The 13,256-nt window shown below is 42.9% G+C and overlaps 1 non-coding gene across 1 annotated transcript; it reads left to right on the top strand.

Annotated features, from left to right (window-relative positions):
- Window positions 1–2,256: 2,256 nt before the first annotated feature.
- On the top strand, window positions 2,257–2,362 carry LOC130468237 (small nucleolar RNA R71). The gene has a single exon (XR_008928655.1). It is a non-coding gene; the product is annotated as a small nucleolar RNA R71 (small nucleolar RNA).
- The last annotated feature ends 10,894 nt before the right edge of the window (window positions 2,363–13,256 follow it).

Here is a 13,256-nt window from a genome sequence, read left to right as displayed (position 1 = left end):
CCCGCATCAAGCAATTTCATAACTTCAGCTTTTACAACATCTTGCATGACAGGGTTCAAATGACGCTGGGGTTGGATGCATGGTTTATGATTCTCATCTAGATGTATCCTATGCATACAAAAGTTAGGGCTAATACCCTTTAAATCATCAATACTGTACCCAATGGCCTTTTTGTGCCTTTTTAACACAATAAGAAGTTGGGATAACTGGTCTGCATCAAGTGCAGTACTGACGATCACAGGGCAAAGTTGTTCATTATCTAAAAAAGCATACTTAAGGTTAGCAGGAAGAGGCTTAAGTTCGGGTTTCTTTACCTCTTTAACAGAACAAACCGACCGAACTAACCTCTTCAATTTGGTGCTCTCCGGCTCGGATTCTCCACCATTAAGAGCCAACTCCAGAGCATCCACTTCAGCACTCCATGAACTGCTATCACCTGCAGAAGACTCATAACAAAGCACTGCCTCCAAAGGGTCTCTTTCGAGAACTTGGGAGACGTTATCACGAGTAATAAAATCGACTACATCTATGCGATAGCATTGTTCCTCCTCTAGCATGGGACTTTTTACGGCACTATTCAGATTAAAAGTCACCTTATCATCCCCAACAGACAATGTCAATTTCCCACTTTTAACATCAATTACCGCCCCCGCCGTGTGAAGGAAGGGTCTACCTAAGATTATGGGAATTTGAGAATCCTCCTGCATGTCTAATACTACAAAGTCTACACGTATATAGAATTTACCTACTCTAACAGGGACGTCCTCTAAAACACCTAAGGGGTATTTGACAGAACGGTCAGCCATTTGTAGAGTGATATTAGTAACCTTAAGCTCACCCATATTCAGTTTAGTACAGACAGACAAAGGCATGACAGACACACTAACACCTAGATCACATAAAGCTTTATCAATAAATACGGTGCCAATGTTACATGGGATGGAAAAACTCCCGGGGTCCTTAAGTTTAGGTGGAGACTTGTTTTGCAAATAAGCACTACATTCCTCAGTGAAAGCTACAGTCTCTACCTCACAAAAAGCACGTTTCCTAGTCAAAATATCTTTCATGAATTTAGCATAAGCAGGAACCTGTAAAATTAATTCAGTAAAAGGAACCGTTACCTGCAAATTTTTGACCACTTCCAAGAATCTGCCAAACTGCTTGTCCAGCTTATTCTTGAGTTGTCGGTTTAGGAAGGGGAGTGAAATAGGTGGTACTTGAATATCCGCCCCCTTCTTAACCTCAGTTGTAGCCTCATTCTCATTGACTACCTTTTCAGCTTCCTTTTCACCCATAACTACCTTCGGGATTTCCTCACTGACCAGATCACTAGCAGACACCCCGGAATCAACCTCAACCGGCATAGAAGGACCATCATAATCCCTACCACTCCTCAATGTAATTGCATTAGCAGTCTCCCTATTTTCGGGCTGTGAAGGAAGTTGGCCTGGTGGCCTCCTTGCAATAGTAGTAGCCATCTGTGCCAACTGCGTATCAATGATCTTGTTGTGAGCAGTAAGAGCATCGATTTTTACATCCTTTTCACTTAGAGATTTTTGCATTTGTAGCATCATGTTTCTCATCTCTACTAGCATATGGTCGGGTTGTGTGGCTTGAGGTTGTGGTTGTGGGGGTGATGTGTGTTGTCTAGAGAACCCAGGTGGCCCACTAGACTGCTGGTTGTAGTTGTTTCGGGGTTGGTAAGATTGTTGGTGTGGGGGTTGATATGGTTGTGGTGGTGGATGTTGAACTTGGTGAGGGTTTTGGATATTGTTGCTCCTGTAGGAAAGCAGAGGGTTATTTTTGTAGCCCTCATTGTAAGAGTTGGAGAATGGGTTGTTTTGTTTGTAGGATTGAAATGCATTACATTGTTCAATAGAGCTCCTACATTCCTGTGCATAATGACCAGACATTCCACAACTTTCACAAATAGTAGCAGGTTGGGCACTCATAGCAGCTACACTAACAGGTTGGGCAGATTGAGCATTGGCCGCTTGCATATTATCAAACTTATAATGTAAAGCAGTCAATTGGGCAGTTAATTGTTCAATAGAATTTAAATCATGCTTACCACCCCTGTTAGATAGACCTCTAGGATTTCCATATTGGGCATTGTGAATGGCTATCTCCTCAATCACCTCCATAGCTCTAGGCACCTCAAGTTGCATGAACCTCCCACTTGCAGCTGAATCCAACAAACATCTAGACTCATTGCCCAGACCATTATAAAACTGCTGAATCAAGAACCAATCTTCCAAACCATGGTGCGGGCACTCTCTTTGCAAATCCTTGAATCTCTCCCAGACCTCGAACAAACTCTCATCCGCTTGTTGTGAGATACCTAATATCTGACCCCTCAGATGAGCCGTTTTATCAGGTGGAAAATATTTAACATAAAAAGCAAGAGCCAAGGATTCCCAATTATTGATTTTCAAAGCCGCCCGATTCAACCCATTAATCCATAGTTTAGCTTTCCCACTCAAAGAGAACGGGAAAAGTATCTCCATAGTCTGCTCCGGAGTCAATCCCTTTTGCTTGATGGTGGAACAATATTGGATAAAGGACTGAATGTGAAGATTCGGATCTTCACCTGGTTCCCCACCGTACTGGCGTCTCTCGATCATGTTAATCAATGCAGGCTCAATCTTGAAGGTCTCAGCTGCAATAGAAGGCATGATCGCCTTTGGTAGCACGGACAGACTTGGCTTAGAATAGTCTGTAAGCCGTGGGGTAGGTGGCGGTATCAGATTTTCGTCACCCATCTCTATCTATGAAACTGAATCTGTATCTGAAGGAAAAAGATCGCCAATATTATGATCAGAATCAGAGTAATTCCCACACTATGCAATGAAAGTTCTTCGTCTACGAAAGGTTCTTTCGGGCTCAGGATCGAATGGAGTAAGATTACTAGTACCTACGGTCCTGGGCATAGACAAAGACTACAAAACAATGTGAGATCCGGTCTCAAGGAACGTGAGTTCCTTGAGTAGTAACAAACAATAGTCTAGGATAAGCAATCAACAACAGAAAATAAAGCCGTCTCCCCGGCAACGACGCTAAATTTTGACAGGCTAAAGTCGTATTACCTAATCAAAAATAACCTATGGTCCAATAGCTAGGTAGAAAGGGAAGTCAGGATCGAATCCACAGGGAAACAGTGTTCTTTCTACTATTAATCAACTAAGCTAGACTATTGGGAAACAAGAATTGGTTGGTTTGTATGCTAAGACTACGAACGATAATTAAACAATTAAGAATTCAGGAATTAAAGGATCTAGGGCATAGGTTCACCAACAAATAACAATCCAGGACGATAAACAATCACATTAATCAACAAAGCAGTTAATTAGATTAGCATGCTCTTTCGAATCGATACTAATCATAGACTTAGAATTAACGGGCTCTCGCTACGTATTAACTCTAATTCCACCTATTGACACAAGCCTAAACATCAAATTGCATCTCTCGAATCTTAACTTGATATTGCCAAACTACCACAATTAAGCCTGCGCAAATCTAATTGTATAGTAATAATAACCAATCAATAGGAATTAATTACAATGCCAACAATCACAATTATTCAATGTCCCTTCATGTTATTCATGGATTCCCAAACCCTAGAAATTAGACTACTCAAGCATATTAACAATAAACAAAGCAATTGGCATGATTGAAAACATGATTAAAGCTTAAACAAAGAATTGAAATAAAGAATAATACCTAATTGAAGAACAATGGCAAATGAAAGCTTGAATTTTTGATTGAAAATAAACTAAGTGTTTAGAACAAATTAGAGAGAAAAATTTAGCTTAGAGAAATAAAACTAAGTGTTTAATACTAGAGTATGAGATAATAAGTGTTTAACTAAATTAACAAAGGCTATATTTATAGTTTAGCCCAAAAAGCATTAAGAAAAACCGGAAAAACTAAGTAAACCGCGCGCAAAACGCTTCCTAGGTTGTCGTCGCCCGGTCGGGCGGCCTTCCGCCCGTCGGGCGACCAACTCGTAACCCGCCCGTCGGGCGCAGGTCTGCCCGTCGGGCGGAGGGAAACTTCTGGAAATCTTCTGCGCGCGCCCGGTCGGGCAGCTTTCGCCCGTCGGGCGGAGAGCGATTTCTGCTGCTGCTGCTTCTGATGGGCGCCCGGTGGGCACCGGGCGAAACTCCGCCCGTTGGGCGCCCTCTGACAAACTGATCCTCTGCTTGCTCGCTCGATGGGCGAGGGGAAATCCACCGGTCGGAGGGCTAAGTGATCCTCCCTTCGTCCACAACACCGAGTCTAACTTCCGGGGCTCGATCATGAACATCTAGGGCTCCCGTAAGTCGACAAAAGTCGTCCCGAACTCCCTCGGGATCTTGTAGTGGCCTAAATCATCAAGAAACGGGCCTAAAAAGACCAATTTCTCACTAAGTATTCCTGAAACTCAAGGCACACTAAAATACACAGATTAGTACTAAAATGGCTCCTAGGAGCTCATTTGACGCATAAAAGTACTAAGGGACGGGGGTGAAAACAATATATAAAACGCACATATCAGCGCTCTACAAGACTTTATTTGATGATCCGGAAGAACTAGAGTAGTGTAGTTCTTGCTAGGGTGTAGGTGCCCTTTATTTAATTCAGTTGTGTTTGTTTTTCATTCCTTAGCACTTTTGTTTTCCTTCTTATCATTTTTTAATAAAGGCATATTTTATTTTTACTTTCATTTTTTGCTTCTCCTCTTTTTTTATTTTTTATATATTTGCTCATGTCTAACACTTTTTTACAACGTATATATATTTTACTTGATTGGACCGAATCCACAAATAGGATTGCTTACGTATCTTTGTTAAATAATTTTAACTTAGAATCAGGTCGCGCGTAGTTCTAGCTAGAATAAATTCTAGGATGCCGAATTTAATAGATATGCTCTGAGGTGGAAACATATTATTTGATCGGTGAAATGAGTGAAGTTTCATCATTATTTTAATCTGCTATTTTTGCCGTAAGCCGTGTATCTGCACATAAAAATGAAATTCCATGTGTTTTTTTTGTATTTTTTTGTATGGCTATTTTTCGGTACGCATATCTGAATACGTGCTGTACCCCCCAAGTGTTCGTTATTTTTCCGTTATGTGCGGATAAAATGACGAGCACTTCTGGGCAAAATTTGGCAGGCAGAGAGTTTCAACGCCCAGGCTGGGGCGTCAAAGATTTCGGCGCCCAGACCTGGGCGTTGAAAATGATTTCTGGGCGGTCTTTTTTCGACGCTTTGCTTCACATGTTCTTGCGTTTATTTTTTTTATTTTTTTTTGTTTTACTTTTTTACTCGTATTGGAATCAATTTTGACGCTATTTCGGAGGCTTTTTTGACTGTTAGCGTGAGACGCATTTTTGTCCGGATTAATTTTTTCTATTCATGACTCGAAACGGTTTTGAGAATGGGGTTAGTGTGCGGAAGATATGAAGTTCTTTGTGTAGGCTTTTGAGTGGGCCGAGGTGCGCGTTGACGTGGGGGGCGGTGTTTATTATTTTATGAATTTTTTTTGAGCAACATTTGCATTGTTTGGGTTTGATTTCCTTTTTGATTTCTTTGGGTTGCATGGGTTAGACCCTTATGTTTTGGCAATATGATAGTGTGGTTCACTTTGTGGGTTTTAGGGTATTGATTTCGATGTCACGATTTCAAGACCGAGTGGGCCTTGCTTATTGGGCCTAGAGTGGGCCGCTTATTTGTTTTTGTATTTGCAAGTACGTTTGGTTCTTATTTAGTGTTAAAAGTTTTTAGGAGAAATCTTACGCCTTTATTAATTTGGAAAGTAAGGAAAACACACTGAAATAAAATTTGCCTATATTCTAAGGGGTCTTAGGACCATATAAAGCCTTTTTTTTTCCTATCAATCTAAAGAACTACTAGGCGTTTTTCTTTACTAAGGTGCTCTCTATGGCTCAAGCCTTGGGTTTAGTCTCGTAAAACTTTGGTCCTTCGCCGGTACTCATCTTGAATTCTATTCCCTTTGTGTTGACCCACTGACATGTCTTCACCCATCCGTTCTCGGCCTCTTCTAGTGTTGATGCAGGAGAGATTAACCGGGTTGGATCGAAACCTTCATCTTGTAAAGCTAGGGTAGTCATCACAGTCTCGTCCTCCATAGGCCTCGATTCGTTAAACAATGTCCATAGAGCCTGGTTGTCCAATATTTCAGCTGTTTTGGTCTTGGTGAGGTGAGGTGCCTCATCCAAGGTATGGAAGTCATGGAAAATTTCAAATCCGGGTTTTAGCAAGCCATCCTGAACGAAGGGTTCAGGGAAATCACAGCATGGGTGTTCTTCTCCTTCCCGGACGAACATTCCGTTAAGAGTTCTTTGATACGGGGGAAGAAGGGTGGTTTGTTTGGCCTTAGCTGGGTTAAGGCGTAGCCCAGACAAGCGGTCAGCAATATCTTCCTCCGTTGGTTCATAGCCTAGGCCAAAGGGAGTAGATTTGTTGGGTAGAGGATGAAACGTGCATTCCTTCTTCCTTATGCCCAATGGGGTTCCTGGGAAATAACCTTGAGCTAACATCATTTTAGGGATGACTCGGGATGCGCACGGGTCTAGGAATGCTGAATCATAGTCCCCGATGAACTGGATGGCTTCATCCATTTGAAAATCGTAAAGGTCCTCCGCAGTTTCGGCCGTTCCAACCATAGTACAACTGATGTCGAGAGGAGGGGCGCGGATTTCCAGAATTACCCCGTTATGGTTAAGTTTAACCATTTGGTGCAAGGTAGAAGCCACACCTCCTAAGTCATGGAGCCAAGGTCGCCCCAAGAGGAGGTTGAAAGTGGGCTTGATGTCGATTATTTGAAACTCCGTGGTGCGTGCCACAGGCCCGGTTTGTATTGTAAGGTTGATTTTTCCCAACACAGGCCTTCGAGAGTTATCATAAGCTCGTACTCCTTGCGTGGAGGTTTGGAAGTCATCGTTTCCTAGCCCCAAGCAATGGGCGGTTCGCAATGGGCAAACGTTAACTGCCGAACCGCTATCTACGAGCGCTAGGGGGATGTTTTGTCCTTTGCATCCAACCACTAGATAGAGAGCCTTATTGTGGGCGCCTCCTTCTTTAGGTAAGTCTTTGTCAGTAAAAACTATTGCTTTTTCCTCAACATCTCTCGTGACGTGGCTAACCAACGAGTTAGGTGTGATGTCCGTAGGGACTGAGATGAGGTCAAGTGAGCGAATAAGTTTTTCACGATGTTCCTTTGAAGTGCACATGAGATCCCAAATGGTAATCTCGGCTTTGGTTCTTTTTAGTTGCTTCAAGAGAGGATTTTCGATGACTTCTGTGACGGTGGTGTGCCGCACGTTTTCAGGAGTCTGTCTGACCGGGATATCGTCCATGGGCGGTGGGCGAATATCCGGTTGGTATATCCTTCCGGATCGGGTGAGATTGTCGACTTCGGGCTCCTGAGGGGTGATGTCAATGAGAGCATACCCGGTCCAAGTTTCGGTAAAGAGGTCCTGGCCCGATACTTGAGATAGGTAGACATCTTCAGCATCATCATCCCACACACCGCACACTTCTCTCTCGATTCGATCCATAGGGACCACAACGAGTGGTGCACCTTGAGGTGTAATGTACACCGTAGGGTCGAAGTTCTTATTTTCTGGTTGGTCGAGAGAGATGTGACAAGAGCCGAGTGAGCTTTTGTTGTTGTTGGGTTTGCCAACGTTAGGGAGAGGTATCACTTCATCCTCTATCATGTCCTGGATCGTATGTTTTAGATTCCAGCAGTTTTCAGTGTCATGCCCATTTCCTTGATGGAATTTGCAGTAAGTACCTTCGACCCAATATTTACTTTTGACAGGAGGGTTACGGGTGGGTCCTATAAGCTTCAACTTTCCTTGATTAGTTAGTCTTTCGAAGGCTTGCACCAAAGTCGTCCCGAGTGGGGCAAACTTTCGATCTCGGACCCATTTTCCAGGGCTTCTCCGGGCTGGGGTCTCCTCTACGGCATGGACTTCTTGGGCTTGAGATGTGTGGCCCCTGTTGTAGGTGTTACTTTTGTATGCGGGCTTGCTTTGTATTGTTTTCGCGAGATCATCCTCGATCTTTATTCCCACATCATAAACTCTTTTGAAAGTGTCAAGGCCCAGGTACCTAAGGTGTTGTCTGTAAGCCGGGTCCAGGTTGTCAATGAATTTTTGGACTAATTCTGTTTTGGGGGGCCTATTGATTAGTTGGGCCGCTTGGTCCCTCCATCTAGCAAAGTAGGTTGTGAAACCTTCATTTTTCTTTTGGAAGAGGACTTCCAGCTCGCGCATGGTGACTTGAAAATCCATGTTCGACGAGTATTGCTTGATGAAGACATTGACAAAGTCCTCCCAAGTGGGGAAGAGCTTAGGGTCCTGGTGGTAGTACCATTTGAGCGGCACAGGTTCCAAGGAGAAAGGAAAGGCAGGTAAATACATGAACTTGTCCACGCCTTTCAAGTTCATGGCATTCACGAAGCTCAAGAGATGATCACGGGGATTGTCCGTGGCTTTGAATTTCGGTAAGTTAGATGAACTAAACTTTTCTGGTAGTTTGCCAGGAAAAGGTTCAGGATCGAGGGAGAAGTACTTGCTCCCTATGGTTTGCTGTAGAACCATTTTTTCAATCCTCTTCTCGTTATCGAGGTTGTTTTTGGCTTGCACAGCTGCTAAGGCTTCGTTTTCCATTTTCAGTTGGCTCATGAGTTGGGTCATTTGGACCATCCGGTCTCGCAATTCTTCGATGGACATGTTTGAGGGTGCGAATCGAGGTTGGGGGAGCGGAGATCCTTGAAAGGGGGAATGACGGACGGAGCTTGGAGTTACTAAACCTTGCGTTGGTGATGTAGCTTCGAGACGCACTAACCTTTGTTTTTTAGATCGGCACCAAGTGGCAGGACCAGCCCTATGCATAAGATAAGCTAAAGTTTAGGCCCCAAAGTTTTAAGCATTACTTAGTCTAGACTTTTGACTCTCTCTATTGGGTTTTTTTTTTATTCTCTCCTTTGTTGGTACACTTTTCGGTTTTTTTTCCTTGGTCATTCTTTGGATTTTCGAAACACTTGCCCGTGTGCCATTCATAGTTATTAGCACGCTCGGTTTTGGTGCCGAACATTGTCGTCGTAGGAGGCCTATCAACGACACAAAGAGTTATTTATTATTATTTTTTTAATCGCTTTTAGAATCGAGTGCCTTTTCATACGCCCTCGCAGCAATTTTTTTTACGAAAGTTTTTTTTTTTGCTACGTATTTTTTATATGCGCGGGCACTGAAGCTGCTGCGCCTGACCAAAAGGCCAGGCAGCAACTTCAGCGCCCAGCGAAGGGCGTGAGAAATATTGGCGCCCAGTCAGGGGCGTTGAAAATGCGTCCCTGGCTGGTCCTCGACTTTCGTTTGCGTATATCTTTTCGCTTATGCGACTTTGATTTTGCGTGCTTGCCTAATAACGTCCTTCACGCGTTGTGCAGCGTTTGTGGGATTCGTTACGGGCCATCCCGAGCGTCGTTTATTTTTGTGGCGATCGTTCGGGTTTGCGGAACACGTATTTTGGTATAACTCTTTGGCCAATTGGTTTATGAATGTTTGGGCAATTTTTAAGGTCGTTGGTTTTCTAGCATTATTTGTCACACACAATCACATAATTCGCTACACATAACTTAACATTACATCATGAGGCAAGATAATAATATGTCATGTAGTTTATGATAGGCTTCTATGGGTAGTATTTGCGCCGGCTTGGTACCGCTTCTATCGCAGATCCAACACATGCCCCGGTCGAGGTAGTGCTTTCAACAGACGAATTTCGCCCAAGAGGCCAATCACGATGTAAGCCAAGGGGGCATGCACCAATGAGAGGGACCTAGTGGGAGAGCGATTAGGTTTGGGACGGGTGTACTACTAGCGAAAGTGCCGAGTGGACAACATTCGAAGCGTATGCACCCCCCGGTTGTCGATGGGTATCCTTAGTCCCAACTCCCGAGATGAAACATCCAAGGGAGCCAAGATTCGTTATGCGGTTCTGTTCGTTCACATTAATATGCTGATTTTCAGGTCATCCCAACTTGATGGGGAAATAAACGCGGGGTAGGATCGTTTCACCCTTCGGCTATTTTGATTACCTACGAGCACGAGTATTTCCTTCACTATCCCCAGTGGAGTCGCCACTGTGAGGGGGTCTAAAAAGCACGAGGCTAATGCGTGACCTCGTCCCTCGTGGGCGTGACGTTTCTTTTTGTCAAATCAAGTGTAATTGGATTTCCTGTGAGTTTACACCCAATTGACTAGTAATATAGGAGTCGCCATTCAGTTTTTAACGACAATGAGAAAAACTGACAAAACCCGGTTATCGTGACATAAAGGGAGTGCAATTATGTTTGACCACGACGACCATAGGTTCCCTTGTGATCCCTGGTGTGGGGATCTCTCAACGTACACCCGCAAGGTAGAGATTGAGGGTTCGGGGGACTGTAACTAACGAGAGGAGTACTCTCTCTTCGATAACTCCAGAGACAGGATATCCTTACTAGCTCAGCATAAATAATTTAAGGGACATGCGTTAACTATTAAACTAATCTGAATTGATTTTAGCAATATGCAACACATAATACTAGATCGATCGTGATTATCTGGTTTAGATTGATTTAAGGGACCTAGCATGATAGTTCAATTGTCACAGATGTTATCTTTGTTAAGCGTGATAGAACAATTAGATTAATAATTTAATAGTTTTATAAAAGGGCGAGGAAAGCGATTAAATCATGCGATGGGACACATTACGACGCACCCTTGAGAGGTGCGTCACGGTTCTCAGAAAACTAACCACTTTGGCTTTGCTATTTCTCCTTTTATTTAACAAATCTCAAGTTTTCGGGCTTAATTCTTCAGCTACAAGGGACAGGATACGTTCCGTTCGATTTTTGGATCGATTGCGACAAAACGCGGGATCAATTTCGCAGCGTGAGGCTTAGGCTTAGGGGTTGGAGTCAATACTCAGAATATGAATTGTGTGTTGTGTTCTCTTCACGTCGAATTTGGGGCTGTATTTATAGGGAAGAGTTCGTGGAAAGATAGAATTGTAGAGCTTTAATCCAAGAAGAATTAGGAGAGAACACGTACCCAGGTAATTTCAGCGCCCAGGGCTGGGCGCCAGGTGTTGAAAATAGGGTCTGGGCCGTATTTCCTTGTCAGATTTGGACTCGTGGAATACGGAGTCTTTGAGACTTATCCGAGTCTTTTAGTGCGTATTAACTTTATGACGGAATGCGTCTGGGCCCGTTACGAACTCTAGGCTCGTTAGGATTTTAATTAATACGTAACTCTTTATTTTTGAATTATACTAGGAATAAGATTCCTCTTGCAAATTCTATCTCTTTTAGGATTTATGTTGGAGTGCAACACCTAATTCTGACAGGTTTCTATCTTTTATGTCTTGCCACTTTTAGCAACTACCCGTTACGATAGTTACTATTTTTAGCAGGTTTCTATAAATAGCAGTTTTGGTTGAAATGAAAAGGGTGATCGAGATTCGTTATTTTATAGGAGATGCGTTGCCAAGTGGATATTTCTGTCCTCATCATCGAACCTTCCCTTTCGGGAATGGGGACAAAAGTAGGTGTCTACAGGTTGTGCCCTTGCACGAAAAATCCTAATTCATTTCATACATAACATTCCCAACTGAACCCTACGTGAGCTAACCCTTCACATGTGGTAAAATAAATAGTACAACGAGGTACGAATAATTGGCTTAAAGTATGCTAGACATCCCGTACAATAGCATACAAATAAATAATCCATCCCTTGCATGTGAAATAAACCATACATGCATAAATATTGAACAACATGATCGACAATGAAATCCATACTCATAATAATTCCAACATGCTTGTTCAACAATTAATCCAATAAATCCAACATCACAAATCACATGCTCGTTCACCAAAATAACATGATTCCACATAATGTAATCCACGTCATCAACAATCATGTAATGTCATTGACAAAAAGGTGTGGTCGCCCTGACTTGTACGTACCTTGAATACCTAAGCGTAGGGGCCACTTTGCAATAACGAGCACTCAACTAGAAATCACCTCCTATCATCAAAATAATAAAACTTAAATTATTTCCATGTTCATTAAATTTCCAGCGACTTTATAAAATTTAAAACCTCCTTTAAACTTTAGAATTCAATCGTTTTTCAATAATCAAAACGTCTCAATTTGCAAAATCAATCCCTAGTACGAAAACATGTTTTTTCCGCCTTTAAAATCAATAAAAATCGACACTTTGAACCTTTATTCAAATCTGAAAATATAATTGATTATCATAATTAAAATAATCACCTAATTATGCTAATCAATTGACTCATTAGGTCTAGGTTAAAACCCTAAATTGAAAATCCCAATAACACTAGTTTATTATCATAAAAATCAATGCTTTATTCAATAAACAAATCTGAAAATTCATCCTTTAATAATTAAAACAAACCTAATGAATCACAACACGCAAATCCTCAAACCACGGTATTCATAACCGATTCCCAGCATTTTAATTACTCAAAACAATATTAATATACTAATTTAAAATACGGAATTTAAATAGAATAGGTAAGGAAGAAGAGAATTATACCAATCCGGCCTATAGCACGGAACAACCACGAATTAGAGTTATTGGGCGAAAAGGAATTGAATTACGAGCACGAACAACACACACACACGCACACGTGTGTGCGCGCAGGGGCGAAGGGCGCAGCAGCGCTTGCGCGCGGGACAGGGCACTACACGCTGGGGCGCGCGCGCGAGAGGAGGGGCGAGAAAGCAGGGCACATCGCGCTCTAGCGCGAGAGAGCGAGAGAGGGAGTGCGGGCGTTGGTGCGCGAGGGGCGAGAGAGGGAGTGTGGGTGTGGCTGATGCAAGCAACGCACACAATAACAACAACGGCACAGCAGCAGCGCAAGGGGCGCGCTGGCTGGGCTCGAGCAAGAGAGTGGGCGAGAACGTGGGGCGAGCAACAAGGGCACGAGTAGCACACGAGGCACGACAGTGCTCGTGCTGTGCGTGCGGGTGAACCGGACCAAAGATGAGAGAGAAAGAGGAGTGTTGGGAAAGAAAGAGAGAAAAGGGTTTATGACAAAATAGGGGGTCAATTAATGATGAGGAGTCCTATTTATAGGCTCCTTATTGTTAATGGGCTAGGCTTAGGAAATTAGAATTGGGCTTAGGGAATTAAATGATTGGGCTAGCTTAGGACTTGAATTAAATACTTT

The sequence above is a fragment of the Spinacia oleracea genome, chromosome 2 (genome assembly GCF_020520425.1).
Source record: "Spinacia oleracea cultivar Varoflay chromosome 2, BTI_SOV_V1, whole genome shotgun sequence".
Taxonomy (NCBI): domain Eukaryota; kingdom Viridiplantae; phylum Streptophyta; class Magnoliopsida; order Caryophyllales; family Amaranthaceae; genus Spinacia; species Spinacia oleracea.
This window is presented reverse-complemented; position numbering and strand designations above follow the sequence as displayed.